The following is a 16,641-nucleotide window of genomic DNA, read 5'->3' on the forward strand; positions in this document are numbered from 1 at the left end:
TCAACCTCCAAGAAAAACAGATCTCACTCTAATAAGGCTGTCACTTCCCTCACTTGTTATCCAGCTTTCCTAGATTCCTGATTGGCAATGGCCTGGAGTTGCAGAAGCCCCTCTCTTCTTGTATTGCCTCACACTAAGCCATATATGATGCCCTGTGGGAGCCCCCTGGGGGGACCATGCTGGGGCTGGGGGAGAACCTCACTTGGCAGCAGGAGAAGCAGCATCTCCATTGGTAATGTGCCACATTCACACTACATGCTGCACTGTACAGGAATCACAGCAGGACGGGTGAGGAGGTAACGTGAGCCTGTCAGGAGCTGGCGTGTCCCAGGTAGAGGTACAGGAGCGCCCCCTACAGGTCTCCTCCCTCCGGCCGGCCCCTGGCCAGCTGTGCTGCACCGGCCGTGAGAGAAGTGCTGGGAACGGAGGGTGCGGGCGGGAGCTGTCACTCTCCAGGTGGACGGCAAGTTGGGAGAAGGCAGAGGAAGGCAGCAGAGGACGGCAGGGAGGCAGCAGAGGACGGCAGGGAGGCAGCAGAGGACGGCAGGGAGGCAGCAGAGGACGGCCGGCTGCAGGTGAGTGGCGCAAGTGTGCAGCTCTTGTCTGGTCAGTGCTTATAACCTTTATATATATAATGTTCTGTATATGTCATGTGTAGAGATCAATGGATGCTTCTTGTTATGCACAGCATACAGCCCATTCATCAGAGGGGAAACACTACTTGTGCAGGTATCTAAACAAGTATCTCAGCATTTATGTATATGTGCATATATTGTGAGAATCAGATCACTGAATACTCATTGCATGCTTCTTGTTATACACATTGCACTGCCCATTCATCAGAGAGGCTACACTGCTTAGCATAGTGCAGGTATCTAAGCAAGTATCTAAGCATGTATACACAAATAGAGATTCAGAACAGTGAATGAAATCATGTGCTTCATGCGGTACTCAGTAACCATAACCCACTAAGATGGTAAATAACACCGACAGGGTGCAGGTATCTAAGCATGTATCCAAGAATGCTAATATATGTATAGAGACATTCAGATCAGTGAATGCTGACATTACATGCTTCTTGTTATACACAGCACACTGCCCATACATTAAAGGGGATACACTAACGATGCATGTATCTAAGCAAGTATCTAAGAATGCTAATATATGTATAGAGACAATCAGATCAGTGAATGCTGACATTATATGCTTCTTGTTATACACAGCACACTGCCCATACATTAAAGAGGATACACTAACGATGCATGTATCTAAGCAGGTATCTAAAAATGCTAATATATGTATAGAGGCATTCAGATCAGTGAATGCTGACATTATATGCTTCTTGTGATACACAGCACACAGCCCATACATTAAAGGGGATACACTAACAATGCATGTATCTAAGCAGGTATCTAGGAATGCTAATATATGTATAGAGACATTCAGATCAGTGAATGCTGGCATTATATGCTTCTTGATATACACAACGCACAGCCCATATATTAGAGTGGATACACTAACGATGCATGCATCTAAGCAGATATCTAAGAATGTTAATGTATGTATTGAGAGATTCAGATTAGAGAATATAGTTATTACATGCTTAGTTATGTGAAGCCCCACAGGTGTTGTGTCGGTGCATTACCTTCAGGGACTCCACTCAGCTGGATCTTGTCACAGGTAGGAGATCTTCTTCTTGTCGTGACGCCACTCTCAGTATTGCGGCCAGTAGGGACCGCCACTGCAGGTTGAGGGTCGCCTGGGGCTGATGGTATGTGCAGTTAGTTGGAATAGCCTCCTGAGAGTGAGGCAAGCCCCAGGGCCCGATGTAGGTTTGTAGTACCACAAGTCGCAGAATGACTCACACAGGCAGAACTGTCTTTCAAGGGCTTTACTCACATTTGATGGCAGGGTGAGTAGCCCGGGCGTAGCTGGGATGAACCAGATGGGAACCAGGTATCCTTCAGGCTGACTTTATGAGGGTGACTACTGACTCGCCTTCCTTAGCCCTTGGTGGTTTGGGGTGACCCCGACTTTTAGTCCCTATGGGGGTCGCCCAGGGAAGATGCTGCAGCCTCTCTCCCCCTTTTGTTTGCTGTTTGCTTGTTCCCCGGACCAGGCCACTCCAGCTTCTTGCCTCCTGTGACCTATGGGCCCTCACTGCGGTTACGTGGCTGCGGCTTTTGTGGTGTTGTGGTGTGGGCTTTGAGAGCCCCACACCGGCAGGTTTAGCAGAAGAAAGCTGGATCTATCTTCGCTTCGGGATCTGCCGCCCGGTTGGGCCTGGTGCTCTCTAGCAGTCTCCTTACTTCCCACTCCGTGCTTTCTCTCTAGCTGAAGCTGGCTTTCAGGCAGCACTCCTAGTTGACCGTTCTCCCCCGTCAATAGCCACTGCGCGGGCGCTGTTAGACAGCATCAACCCCACAGGTCTGCTCCTCACTGAGCCCTCTGGAGTTCTCCTCTAACTGACTCACTGCTCCTCCTCTCCTCTTCTTGCCTACGCCACCTAGCAACCAAACTCTCTTACCACACCCCTTGAGAGGAGATGGAGGCTTTTGGCCCCCTCCACTATTCCAGTGAAGGTCAAGGCTTTTCCCCCTCCTGGGATCCCCAGGGGTCCTCTCATGGGTACATGTGTGAGAGCTGATTACTATGCGCCTGTGTTCCACACCCCAGTCAGCCTTCTGGATTACCTGTATTGTACTGTCCCCAGCATGGGTGCAGTACTCAGTGGTGCCTGACCAGGTCAGGGGCGCCACATTCCCCCTTAGTTATCACCAGCACGTCCTCGGGCTGCAAGACAACATTTTAAAATGCATAAAACATTAAAACATGTAAAACATTTAAAAGCACCAGGTACCATACATCACCACCCTCCACCCACAAGTCCGTTAACCCACCCAAAACCCTCTCACGTTGGCCGCGGCTTCAGCCACTTCTGGCAGGATGTAGAGGCGGCTTTCATGGGCTGGTGGTCTTCAGGGTATACCTGGCCTGGTGGATCCGCGCCTTCAGCCTCTTCTGGCAGGATGTAGAGGCGGCCTCCACAGTTGGTGCTGACCAGGTACCCTCTTTGTGGTGGTGAGCCAAGGCCCCATAAACAGGCGTGCTCTCTGGTTGCAGGTGAGCCAAGGCCCTATATACGGACGGGCTCCTCCTGGTTGCAGACGAGCCAAGCCCCTAAACAGGCTGACTCTGGTGGCGGTGGTGCCCTTTTGGTGTAACTATTTACACTGCGAGAGTTTGTGGCTATAGCCAGTTCATAGCCTTAAGGTTTATGGTTTTTCTCACAATAGTTTTTGTGGGCACATGCTTGAACTTGAGAACGTTGCAAAACAAACTTTTTCAAAACTTTAACTTCTGTACTTCTTACTTTACTTTACTTTACTCCTCTTTACCAGGGCTTGAGCCTGTATGGCTGCGGCACCTGCTGCTTTCTTGCTCTTTGTCGTCGTCTGAGGTAGTTTCATCTGTAGGTTCCTTGTCTTTTCTCTCTTGATCTTCATCTGTGTCTTTATCTCTGTCTTTTCCTTCTTGTAGCATGGGGTGGCTGTAAGGTTTGCTGGAGCATAGTGCTACGTCAAGCGCGTACAGTCCTCTTTCGCCTTCATGCATAGTGAATTGTACTGAATCCCCCATCTTTAGGTTTCTGCCAGGGTGTCCTCTAGGCAGATGAGCGCTCACATCTCTTCTGTTGACAAATATCCCTTCTTTGATACCAGGGGCTACAATAAAGCCGTATCCGCTTTTCAAGTTGAAATCCTCCACTACTCCTCTGCAAAGGGGTCCTCTGGCCTGGGCTTTGGACCTTCTCAGGGCTCGTTTTTCTTGCAAGTCTCTGACGGTGACTTCTCTCTGCTCTGGGGATGACGGTGCAGGGGATAGTTGCGTTCTGTTGCGGTGTGTCTTACGGGCTGGATTCTGTAGGGTGCAGCTCACAAACTCCCAGGTAAGGCTTTTGGGCAGTTCTTCTTCTGCAGATGGTGTCAAGTCTTCCTCATCCCAGCGAGAATAGGGCAGCATCTCTGGCTCTGGGTATGGCTCTGGAGTCAGCCTCTCAGCTTCCTGGCCTCCTCCCCCCCTTAGTTCTTCCTGGCACTCCTTGGGTAGCAGTGCTGGGGATGGACTTCTTTCTGTCGGCCCAGGTGGGGAACTCTTTGCCGTGGTTGCTGCAGGAGCTGTCGGGATACTCTTTGGGGTGTGCGGAGGGAGCATGTACCGCTCCACCATCTCCCGTGGGAACTTAGCTTCCAGGTCGGCTTTTAGCTGCCAGTACGCGGAGTCCTCACCTACCAGGGATTGCCTAGCAGGGACTTCCTGAACCTGGGGAGCCTTGTCTGCTCTGGCCTTGCAGGCCGGGGTAAATGGTACGTCAGCCTTGTCTTGGCGGGCCGCGCCTGGCATGGCGGCGGCCTGGTCTTGGCGGGCCGCGCCTGGCATGGCGGCGGCCTGGTCTTGGCGGGCCGCGCCCTGTTTGGCGGCGGCCTGGTCTTGGCGGGCCGCGCCCGGCATGGCGGCGGCCTGGTCTTGGCGGGCCGCGCCCTGTTTGGCGGCGGCCTGGTCTTGGCGGGCCGCGCCCTGTATGGCGGCGGCCTGGATCGGCGTCGCAGCTGCGATGGGATCTGTGCAGGCTGGGCTGGGCGTCGCTGCAGGGACCGGGTCTTGGTGGGCCGAGCAGGGCATCGCTGCGGCGGCCGGGGCTTGGCGGGCCGAGCAGGGCATCGCTGCGGCGGCCGGGTCTTGGCGGGCCGCGCCTGGCGTGGCTGCGGCCTGGTTCAGCACCTCACTTGCGGCGCGGACGAGCGTTGCTGCGGCGGTGGGGTCTCGGCGGGCCGGGCCTAGCAGGGCGGCGGCCTGGGTCAGCGTTACGCCTGCGACACGGATGAGGGTCGCGGTGGCAGCCGGTTCTTTGCGGGCCGGACTGGGCGTTGCTGCAGGGACCGGGTCTTGGTGGGCCGAGCAGGGCATCGCTGCGGCCGCTGGGGCTTGGAAGGCCGCACCTGGCGTGGCTGCGGCCTGCTTCAGCGTCGCCGCACCGGACGCCTCTTCGGGGACCGCGGGCGTAGCAGCAGGGGTCGGGGCACTTGCGCTGGCCGGGGCATCACTCGACTCACCCACCGGTGGCAGCATCGGGGTCTGCGTCATCGCCGTCCTGTCTGGCACTCGGCGCGCGGCTCTCCTTTCATAGGCCCGAACCGCGGCAGCCATCTCCAGCAGTTCCATTCGTTCTTCTCTAATCTGCTCCACGACCCGGTTCTCCAGTCGGTCGCAGAACTGGGCCAGCTCCCGATACCACCAGGCAGCGGAGCCCGGTTCTGGATTTCTGCGGTCAGACGCCATTTCTTCTGCGCCCTCTTCTGCACGACTCTCCAGCTGTGGACTCGCCGTTGCCTCCGATAGCAAGCTGTTCAGTTTCTGCTCTGCCTCTTTCAGCAGCTCCTCTCCCAGCAGCAGGCTTCTGGCTCCCTTTCTGTCCCGACGTTTCCGGACGCCTCCGCTCTCATAGCTGGCGAGGTCAGAACTCTGCAGGGGATCTCTGGGTAGCCACACCTCTTCGTGGGCGGTAACTTCTCCCAGCGCGGGCTGCTGTTGTTTTTCAGCGCGCTTTTCATGGTGGCAATATGGCGGCGCTTCCAATTTTTCAAGCGGACCGCCCAGGCACATGGTCACCTGTCTGAACAGGTCTAGTCCTTATCCTGTTCGTGACGCCAGATGTGAAGCCCCACAGGTGTTGTGTCGGTGCATTACCTTCAGGGACTCCACTCAGCTGGATCTTGTCACAGGTAGGAGATCTTCTTCTTGTCGTGACGCCACTCTCAGTATTGCGGCCAGTAGGGACCGCCACTGCAGGTTGAGGGTCGCCTGGGGCTGATGGTATGTGCAGTTAGTTGGAATAGCCTCCTGAGAGTGAGGCAAGCCCCAGGGCCCGATGTAGGTTTGTAGTACCACAAGTCGCAGAATGACTCACACAGGCAGAACTGTCTTTCAAGGGCTTTACTCACATTTGATGGCAGGGTGAGTAGCCCGGGCGTAGCTGGGATGAACCAGATGGGAACCAGGTATCCTTCAGGCTGACTTTATGAGGGTGACTACTGACTCGCCTTCCTTAGCCCTTGGTGGTTTGGGGTGACCCCGACTTTTAGTCCCTATGGGGGTCGCCCAGGGAAGATGCTGCAGCCTCTCTCCCCCTTTTGTTTGCCGTTTGCTTGTTCCCCGGACCAGGCCACTCCAGCTTCTTGCCTCCTGTGACCTATGGGCCCTCACTGCGGTTACGTGGCTGCGGCTTTTGTGGTGTTGTGGTGTGGGCTTTGAGAGCCCCACACCGGCAGGTTTAGCAGAAGAAAGCTGGATCTATCTTCGCTTCGGGATCTGCCGCCCGGTTGGGCCTGGTGCTCTCTAGCAGTCTCCTTACTTCCCACTCCGTGCTTTCTCTCTAGCTGAAGCTGGCTTTCAGGCAGCACTCCTAGTTGACCGTTCTCCCCCGTCAATAGCCACTGCGCGGGCGCTGTTAGACAGCATCAACCCCACAGGTCTGCTCCTCACTGAGCCCTCTGGAGTTCTCCTCTAACTGACTCACTGCTCCTCCTCTCCTCTTCTTGCCTACGCCACCTAGCAACCAAACTCTCTTACCACACCCCTTGAGAGGAGATGGAGGCTTTTGGCCCCCTCCACTATTCCAGTGAAGGTCAAGGCTTTTCCCCCTCCTGGGATCCCCAGGGGTCCTCTCATGGGTACATGTGTGAGAGCTGATTACTATGCGCCTGTGTTCCACACCCCAGTCAGCCTTCTGGATTACCTGTATTGTACTGTCCCCAGCATGGGTGCAGTACTCAGTGGTGCCTGACCAGGTCAGGGGCGCCACAGTTATACAGAGTAAATATAACCCATCAAGCAGTGGAGATAAACTAAATATTGGTGCATGTATCTAACCAGGTATCTAAGAATGTAAAAGCATGTAGAGAAAGATTCCGAAAAGTGAATACCGTCATTATATGCATCATGTTGTGCAGAGCCCATTCATCAGAGGGGATACATTACATAACTGCAGGTATCTGAGCAGAGTCAGATCAGATAATGAAGTGCTTTATGTCCTTACTGTTGAGTGAGGGTCTTACATACTGTAAAAGGGTACATGTATCTAAAGATGTATCCAAGCTCTTCTAGTTCTAGCATATTGTCAGATCATTACCAGCAAGTGAATGGCATTCTATGCTTTATGTGATACCCAGTAACATGTATAAACTACTTATCAGGGCACACAAACTAGTGCAGGTATCAAAGCCAATATGGTTGTATGTGTAAAATCAATGAATGAATGAATGAATGAATGAATGAGCACATTAGGGTTTTTAGTATATAACTAACTTAGCATCAGAGGTAATTACCAGGCATGTCAGTATGTACAAATATCACGTTAATATCACTGACTTGCTTGGATCAAATGAATGAATGGAAGTCATCATATGATTCATGTTTTACACATATCTTATATTGCTGTTGAGTATATTACATAACATAGCATAGCACCCCCTTTGACAAATATCACAGCTTGTAAACGCTTTTTGTAGCTAGCCAAGAGTCTTTTAATTCTTGGTTGAGGGATTTTCATCCATTCTTCCTTGGAAAAGTTTTCCAGTTCTGTGAGATTCCTGGCTCGTCTTGCATGCACTGCTCTTTTTAAGTCTAGCCACAGATATTCAATGTTCAGATCAGGGGAATGTATGGCCATTGTAAAACTTCAGCTTGTGCCTTTTAAGGTAGTCTATTGTGGATTTTTACATGTGTTTAGGATCATTATCCTCTTTTCAACTTCAGCTTTTTACAGGTGGTGTTATGTTTGCATCAAATATTTGTTGAAATTTTATTGAATCCATTCTTCCCTATACTTGTGAAATGTTTCACCGTGCCATTGGCTGCAACAAAACCTCAAAGCATGATTGATCCATCCCTATGCTTAATGGTTGGCGAGGTATTCTTTTCCTGAAATTCTGTGCTCTTTTTTTCCACAATTACCTTTGCACATTATGGCCATAGAATTCTATTTTACCCTCATCAGTCCACAGGACTTGTTTCCAAAATGCATCAGGCTAGTTTAGATGTTCTTTTCCATACTTCTGACACTGTGAGGACGCAGGAGAGGTTTTCTTCTGATGACTTTTGCATGAAGGCCATATTTGTGCAGGTGTCTCTGAACTATAGAGCAATGTACCACAACTCCAGAGTCTGCTAAATCTTTCAGAATGTCTTTTGCACTCAGGCAGGGGTTCTGATTTGCCTCTCTAGAAATCCTCCGAGCAACTCTCACGGAAATTTTATCAGGTCTTCGAGACCGTATCTTGACCTAAATTGTTCCTGTTAACTGCCATTTCTTAATCATATTTCGAAATGAGGAAAGGGCAACTTGAAAACACTATCTTCTTATAGCCTTTTTCTGCTTTGTGAGCCTCCACCATTTTAATTTTCAGAGTGCTGGGCAGCTGCTTAGAAGAACCCATGGCTGTTGTTTTTGGCACAAGGTTAGAGGAGGCTGGGTTTTATAAAGCTGTGAAATTTGCATCACCTGGCTTTTCCTAACGATGATAGTGAGCAAACCCTAACTCTAACAGGCTAATTAAGGTTTGAAATCTTGGTCAAAGTTGTCTGAGCACACAAATCTCCAAGGGTGTCCAAACTTTTGCATCGGACCATTTTACATTTTGTAATTTATAAATTATAAAAGATGATCCTTATTTCCCATAGAACGGAAACAGAACCCAGCTCTCATTTCTTAAACCCTGAGCAACTGACCACTTTTGATAAACAAGGCGAAGAGTTTAAGAAACGAAAGCTGAGCCCTAAGCCATTTTGATTATTAACCATATTTATGAATGAATTACACAATGTTCTTTAGGTTACATGTCGACGATACTGAGGGTTTATATATATATATATATATATATATAGATATATATATATATATATACTAGAAGGTGGCCCGATTCTACGCATCGGGTATTCTAGAATTTACGTATTGTGTAGTTCATGTATGATTTTTGTTATATATATGTGCAGTATGTGCGTATATTTGTGTGTGCAGCGTTGTCTGTGTGTGGGTGTCTGTGTAGGGCAGTTGTTTGTGGTTTCCAGTGTGTGTGTGTGGTGTGTTGTGTTGTGCAGTGCGCGCGCGCGCGTGTGTGTGTGTTGGGGGGAGGTGTGCACTCTCCATCGTGCTCCATCCCCTATGCTGCGCACCCCCCATCGTGCTACATCTCCCATCCTGCGCACTCCCAAACGTGCTCCATCCGCCATGCTGCGCACTCCCAAACGTGCTCCAGTGCACTCCCTATCGTGCTCCATCCCCTATGCTGCGCACCTCCCATCGTGCTCCATCTCCCATGCTGCGCACTCTCAAACGTGCTCCATCCGCCATGCTGCGCACTCCCAAACTTGGTCCATCCGCTATGCTGCGCACTCCCAAACATGCTCCATCCGCCATACTCCGCACTCGCCATCGTGCTGCATCCGCCATGCTGCGCACTCCCAAACGTGCTCCATCCGCCATGCTGCGCACTCCCAAACGTGCTCCATCCGCCATGCTGCGCACTCCCAAACGTACTCCATCCGCCATGCTGCGCACTCCGAAACGTGCTCCATCCGCCATGCTGCGTATTACCAAACGTGCTACATCCGCCATGCTGCGCCAGCATCAGCCTCTCTACCCGCATCATCAGCCTCTCTGCCCGCAGCATCAGCCTCTCTCCTCCCAGCATCAGCGTCTCTGTCCCTAGCATCAGGCTCTCTCCTTCCAGCCTCCCTCAGCATCAGCCTCCCTTTCCCAGCCTTCCCAAGGATCAGCCTCTCTCCTCCCAGCCTCCTTCCTCCCAGCCTCCCCCTCCCAGCCTCCCTCAGCATCAGCCTTCCTCTCCCAGTCTCCCCCAGCATCAGCTTCCCCAAGCATCAGCCTCTACCAGCATCAGCCTCTGTTCTTCCAGCCTCCTCCAGCATCAGCTTCCCTAAGCATCAGCCTCCCTCGTCCCAGCCTCCCTCAGCATCAGCCTCTCTCCTTCCAGCCTCCCTCAGCATCAGCCTCCTCTCCCCAGCCTTCCCTAGGATCAGCCTCTCTCCTCCCAGCCTCCTTCTTCCCAGCCTTCCCATCCCAGCCTCCTTCAGCATCAGCATTTCCCTCTTCCCCATGATCAGCCTCTCTGCTCCCAGCCTCCTCCAGCACGCCCTGCTCCTCTGCCGACACTCACACACCCGATCGCATGCACTCACACACACACCCGATCGCATCCACTCACACACACACCCGATCGCATCCACTCACACACACACCCGATCGCATCCACTCACACACACACCCGATCGCATCCACTCACACACACACCCGATCGCATCCACTCACACACACACCCGATCGCATCCACTCACACACACCCGATCGCATCCACTCACACACACCCGATCGCATCCACTCACACACACACCCGATCGCATCCACTCACACACACACCCGATCGCATCCACTCACACACACCCGATCGCATCCACTCACACACACCCGATCGCATCCACTCACACACACCCGATCGCATCCACTCACACACACCCGATCGCATCCACTCACACACACAGACACTGACGATATCGCACTTACGCGCTCATACTCACAACATCCGGGGATATCACATGCTTCTGGCCATGTGATCCTCCGTCAGGTCCTGGAAGATCACAACAGCACATTTTCGCCGCCGAGAAGCAAGCGATATCCCAGGATGTCGTGAGTATGTGGATGCGATGTGAGGTGTGTGTGAGGTGTGTATGAGAGTGAGTGTGAGTGTGATCTGATGTGTGTGTATGTTTGTGTGTGTGCGTGTGGACTTTCCGGCGCAGCAGGACCTTGATGGGCTTGTAACCATGCGAGCATGGTTACCAACGTATCCACACCACTCCCACCACTGCCGTGGGAGCGGGGGCCGGGGGAGGGGGAGGGAGTACAGTACTCACCTCCGTGACAGCGCTTGTAACCATGCGAGTATCCACACCACCCCTTTGGGAGCGGGGGCCGGGGGGGGGGGGGGGTTGGGGGGGGATAGGGAGTACCGTACTCACCTCCGTGACAGCCGTGTCAGTTAGAGAAATGCGCGGGGGGAGGGAGGGGGTGGGGCCAGAGCTAACGTGCATTGCGTGAGGGGGGCGGGGGCGTGGCGTGGCTGAATTGCCAATGCCTGCAGGGTGCCGGGGCGAGAGGCCAATCTGTGGGGGGGGCGGAGCCTGGGCGAGCGGCTGGCCAATCCGTGTGGGGGCGCAGCCTGGGCGAGCGGCCAATCCGTGTGGGGGGGGCGGGGCCATGGCGAGCCCAGCGGCCAATCAGCTTTGTGTCACCGTAAGGACACAATTTTGGAGCATGACAGACAGACAGACAGATAGACAGACAGACAGACAGACAGACAGAATAAGGCAATTATATATATAGATATATATATATACAGTACAGACCAAACGTTTGGACACACCTTCTCATTCAAAGAGTTTTCTTTATTTTCATGACTCTGAAAATTGTAGATTCACATTGAAGGCATCAAAACTATGAATTAACACATGTGGAATGAAATATATAACAAAAAAGTGTGAAACAACTGAAAGTATGACTTATATTCTAGGTTCTTCAAAGTAGCCACCTTTTGCTTTGATTACTGCTTTGCACACTCTTGCCATTCTCTTGATGAGCTTCAAGAGGTAGTCACTGGAAATGGTTTTCCCTTCACAGGTGAGCCCTGTCAGGTTTAATAAGTGGGATTTCTTGCCTTATAAATGGGGTTGGGACCATCAATTGTGTTGTGCAGAAGTCTGGTGGATACACAGCTGATAGTCCTACTGAATAGTCTGTTAGAATTTGTATTATGGCAAGAACAAAGCAGCTAAGTAAAGAAAAACGAGTGGCCATCATTACTTTAAGAGATGAAGGTCAGTCAGTCTGAAAAATTGGGAAAACTTTGAAAGTGTCCCCAAGTGCAGTGCCAAATACCATCAAACGCTACAAAGAAACTGGCTCACATGAGGAACGCCCCAGGAAAGGAAGACCAAGAGTCACTTCTGCTGTGGAGGATAAGTTTATCCAAGTCACCAGCTTCAGAAATCGCAGATTAACAGCAGCTCAGATTAGAGACCAGGTCAATGCCACACAGAGTTCTAGCAGCAGGCACATCTCTAGAACAACTGTTAAGAGGAGACTTTGTGCAGCAAGCCTTCATGGTAAAATAGCTGCTAGGAAACCACTGCTAAGGACAGGCAACAAGCAGAAGAGACTTGCTTGGGCTAAAGAACACAAGGAATGGACATTAGACCAGTGAAAATCTGTGCTTTGGTCTGATGAGACCAAATTTGAGCTCTTTGGATCCAACCACCGTGTCTTTGTGCGATGCAGAAAAGGTGAACAGATGGACTCTACAGGCCTGGTTCCCACCCTGAAGCGGAGGAGGAGGTGTGATGGTGTGGGGGTGCTTTGCTGGTGACACTGTTGGGGATTTATTCAAAATTGAAGGCATACTGAACCAGCATGGCAACCACAGCCTCTTGCAGTGGCATGCAATTCCATCCAGTTTGTGTTTAGTTGGACCATCATTTAGTTTTCAACAGGACAATGACCCCAAACACACCTGCAGGCTGTGTAAGGGCTATTTGACTAAGAAGGAGAGTGATGGGGTCCTACGCCAGATGACCTGGTCTCCACAGTCACGAGACCTGAACCCAAACGAGATGGTTTGGGGTGAGCTGGACCGCAGAGTGAAGGCAAAAGGGCCAACAAGTGCTAAGCATCTCTGGGAACTCCTTCAAGACCGTTGGGAGATAATTTCTGGTGGCTACCTCTTGAAGCTCATCAAGAGAATGCCAAGAGTGTGCAAAGTAGTAATCAAAGCAAAAGGTGGCTACTTTGAAGAACCTAGAATATAAGACATATTTTCAGTTGTTTCACACTTTTTTGTTAAGTATTGCATTCCACATGTGTTAATTCATAGTTTTGATGCCTTCAATGTGAACCTACAATTATCAGAGTCATGAAAATACAGAAAACTCTTTGAATGAGAAGGTGTGTCCAAATGTTTGGTCTGCACTGTATATATATATATATATATATATATATATATATATATATATATATATACATATGTATATATATATATATAAAAAAAACACCTCAGTAAAGTCGACGTGTAACTTAAAGGACATTGAGTAATTCATTCAGAAATTTGGTTATTATTCAAAATGGCTTAGGGCTCAGCTTTCGTTTCTTAAACTTTTTGCCTTGTTTATCAAAAGTGGTCAGTTGCTCAGGGTTGAAGAAATGAGAGCTGGGCTCTGTTTCCGTTCTATGGGAAATAAGGAACATTTTACTGTTAGTTCTGGTAAATGAGGCCCCAAATATTATACAATGTTTGTGTATTTCATAAACATGGTGACTATTTCAGATTATGCATATTATATGTACACTATTTTTCTGTACTCCTCTGTGATATGTGTAGGTGTATATATAAAAACAGGAAGTACTTCATGTTTGACATTCCAAATGATGTTGTCAGTCATTTATCAAAATGGTGTCAATGCTTATAACACACCATGTGATCTGCTGCATTGCCTTCTGCTCGCTCTTAAAGGGAATATATCAGCAGCTTTTTGCTACCTCTTTTGAGAGCAGCATGATATAGGCAAAGACATCTTGAATCCAACAATGCATCACTTATATTACTGGGTGCAGCCATTCTGACATAATCCGAGTTTTTACATTTAACCATAGAGTAGAGCTGAGCAAACTGCCCCCCCCCCTCCCCCCCACCAGGTTCTGTATATACATTTCTATAGACAATGAGCTGCAAATCACAAGAGGAGACAGAGTAGAACAACATGGCACTAGTCAGCTAGTCACAGCAATGACAATGTGCTAGTGAGAAAACACTTAGTTTAAGTATACAGCACTAGAGCTTGACATGTGATACATGTTGATTTCTGTGTTTTAACCCCTCCCTCATGCTGTTTTCAGATTACACAGCAAAAACCCGCTGACAGATTCCCTTTAAAAGGAACCAGTCGGGTCCCTTTAAAAGGAACCAGTTGGGTCCTTTTTGCCATCCAACCCAGCAGCATTCACGTGTGTATGCCAAAATTCCCTGCCTATTCAGCCCTGTATAATGCCATTTACTAAAATCAATGTTTAAAAAAAGCGTTTATAAAGTGCGCTGTCTCTATGCTAATTACACCTTTGACTAGTTGAAGGGGCTTTGTTTCCCCAGTCTAGTCGGCCCTCTTTCCATGTTATCACGCCCCTGTGGTCATGATAACATAATTTCCATTAGCCGGCATCATGACAGCTCCTAGAAATTTTGCGCCTGAATGCGGCTCATTTCGGCAGCGTCAGTGCGTCTCAGAAGCTGGGTGTATGTATCCCGGCTTCAGAGAGGCTCACTGCGCATGATTGGAAGTGCAGAAGCTATCCTTTCGATCATGTGCAGTGCGCCACTCTGAAGCCGGGACACGTACACCCAGCTCCTGAGGTACACTGACGCTGTCAAAATGAGCCGCGAGCATGCACAAGATTTTAAGGAGCTGACAATGACGCTGGCTCGTGGAAATCATGTTATGAAAGGGCGTGATGAAATGGAAAGAGGGCTCACTAGTCAGGGGAAACAACGCCTCTTGACTAGTCAAAGTCCTAATTAATATAGGAACAGCGCACTTTATAAATGCTTTTTTTAAACATTGATTTTACTGAAGAGCATTATACAGGACAGGTAAGGCAGGGAATATTGTCATACACATGTGAATGCTGCTGGGTAGGAGGACATCGGGGACCTGACAGGTTCCTTTTAAGTCTATAAAAGTTTTGCTTCTCAGCACATTTAACAAAGGCATCACAACCGTGCTTTAGAACGAGTAGTTTATATGGCATATTCTAAATAGCAGCGAAATTTGTAATAACTTATGCAGACTAAACATGAGCACCTGGAGAGGTAGCAAGTATTTGTTAGGATGTGGGTATCACACAGCCTTTGGTTGGGCGTATTATCCTATGTTTTCTCCCTAACTCAAAAATGCTATGGACAGATGTCTTCTTCAATGGCTTGTTCACTACTGGACAACCCCTTATTAATAGCTCCACTATGCAGCACAAAATAAAAGCAGTGTATACTTATCTCCCGGTCTGGCGTCACTCCTTCAGTCTCCATGCTGTGTCTCCCAGCAGTCACGTGACATAAACAATGTCACTTGACCACTGCAACCGATCAGCAGTCACTGATCGGCAGACCTGGTCACGTGACATTGTTTATTTTACATGACCATAGGGAAAGGTAGCACATAAATCAGAGGAACTAGACCAGGAAGGAATTATAGAGTGTTTACAGTAATTTGTGTAGCAGAGTGGAGCTTTTAAGAAGGGGTTGCCAACTTGTAAACAACACCTTTAAGAGACATCTGCGTTTTTGAGCAAAGAAAAAAAAATACAGAATAAAATGCTTAATGGTGTTTTACTGTTTTTTTTAAATCAGGTTTTTGTTGTTTTGTTTTGTTTTTTTCCAAACTGCAGCATGATCTACAGGTTAGGGGTTAATTTAGGGAGAGTCCCAGATGACAACAAGCCTAATACAAAATAATGGTGTTATCAGTATCTTTGTAATTTTAGTATTGTATTATTTGTTTTTTCTATGGGGGAATTTTAAATGGTAATAATAAAGTGTATGATTTTATATTTGGGTATATGAATTTGAATGGCCCTGGACGACTGAGCAACAGTCCAGTTCTTTTTCTATTTGGCCCAGGTAAGAGGCTTTTGGTGTTGTCTATTGATCATGAGTGGCTTGACACAAAGAATGCGACACTTGTAGCCCATGTCCTGGATGTGTCTGTGTGTGGTGGCATGTGAAGCACTGACCCCAGCAGCAGTCCACTCCTTGTGAATCTCCCCCAAATTTTTAATGGCCTTTTCTTAACAATCCTATCAAGGCTGTGATTATTCTGGTTACTTGTGCACCTTTTTCTACGACACTTTTTCCTTCCACTTAACTATCCATTAATATGCTTGGATACAGCACTCTGTGAATGACCAGCTTCTTTAGCAATGACCTTTTGTGGCTTACCGTCCTTGTGGAAGGTGTCAATGACTGCCTTCTGGACATCTGTCAAGTCAGCAGACTTTCCCATGATTGTGTAGCCTACTGAACCAGACTAAGGGACCATTTTAAATGTTTAGGAAGACTTTGTGGTAAGTATTCTAGTTTTCTGAGATAATGACTTTTTAGTTTTCATTGTCTGTAAGCCATAATCATCAACATTAACAGAAATAAACACTTGAAATAGATCACTCTGTGTGTAATGACTCTATATAATATGTTTCCCTTTTTGTATTGAATTAATGAAATAAATTAACTTTTTGATGATATTCTAATTTATTGAGATGCACCTGTATGTATGACGTTATTATTTTGGTGTTTTTTTTCCTGTAGACTTCTCTATAGGATGCCAGAAAAGTTTATGAACCAAAAGTAATACATATAAAAGAAAAGTAAAAAACAAGTAAAGACTTTACTGTAATAACGATTGTGAGGGATTTAGTCACACCCGTTTCATGCTTTTCTTAAAATCTATTGCCCATATCGTAGAACTAGGATA

The 16,641-nt window shown here is 48.8% G+C and overlaps 1 protein-coding gene across 1 annotated transcript in view; it reads left to right on the top strand.

The window, feature by feature from the left end:
• The first annotated feature begins 414 nt into the window (after positions 1–414).
• ZNF385C (zinc finger protein 385C) overlaps positions 415–16,641 on the top strand; it is a 509,180-nt gene continuing 492,953 nt past the window's right edge. Inside the window, exon 1 of the mRNA XM_075350020.1 lies at positions 415–575. The gene's annotated coding sequence lies outside the window, so the exon portion shown is untranslated. The remainder of the gene's footprint in view (positions 576–16,641) is intronic.

This window comes from Anomaloglossus baeobatrachus, chromosome 5 (genome assembly GCF_048569485.1).
Source record: "Anomaloglossus baeobatrachus isolate aAnoBae1 chromosome 5, aAnoBae1.hap1, whole genome shotgun sequence".
Taxonomy (NCBI): Eukaryota; Metazoa; Chordata; class Amphibia; order Anura; family Aromobatidae; genus Anomaloglossus; species Anomaloglossus baeobatrachus.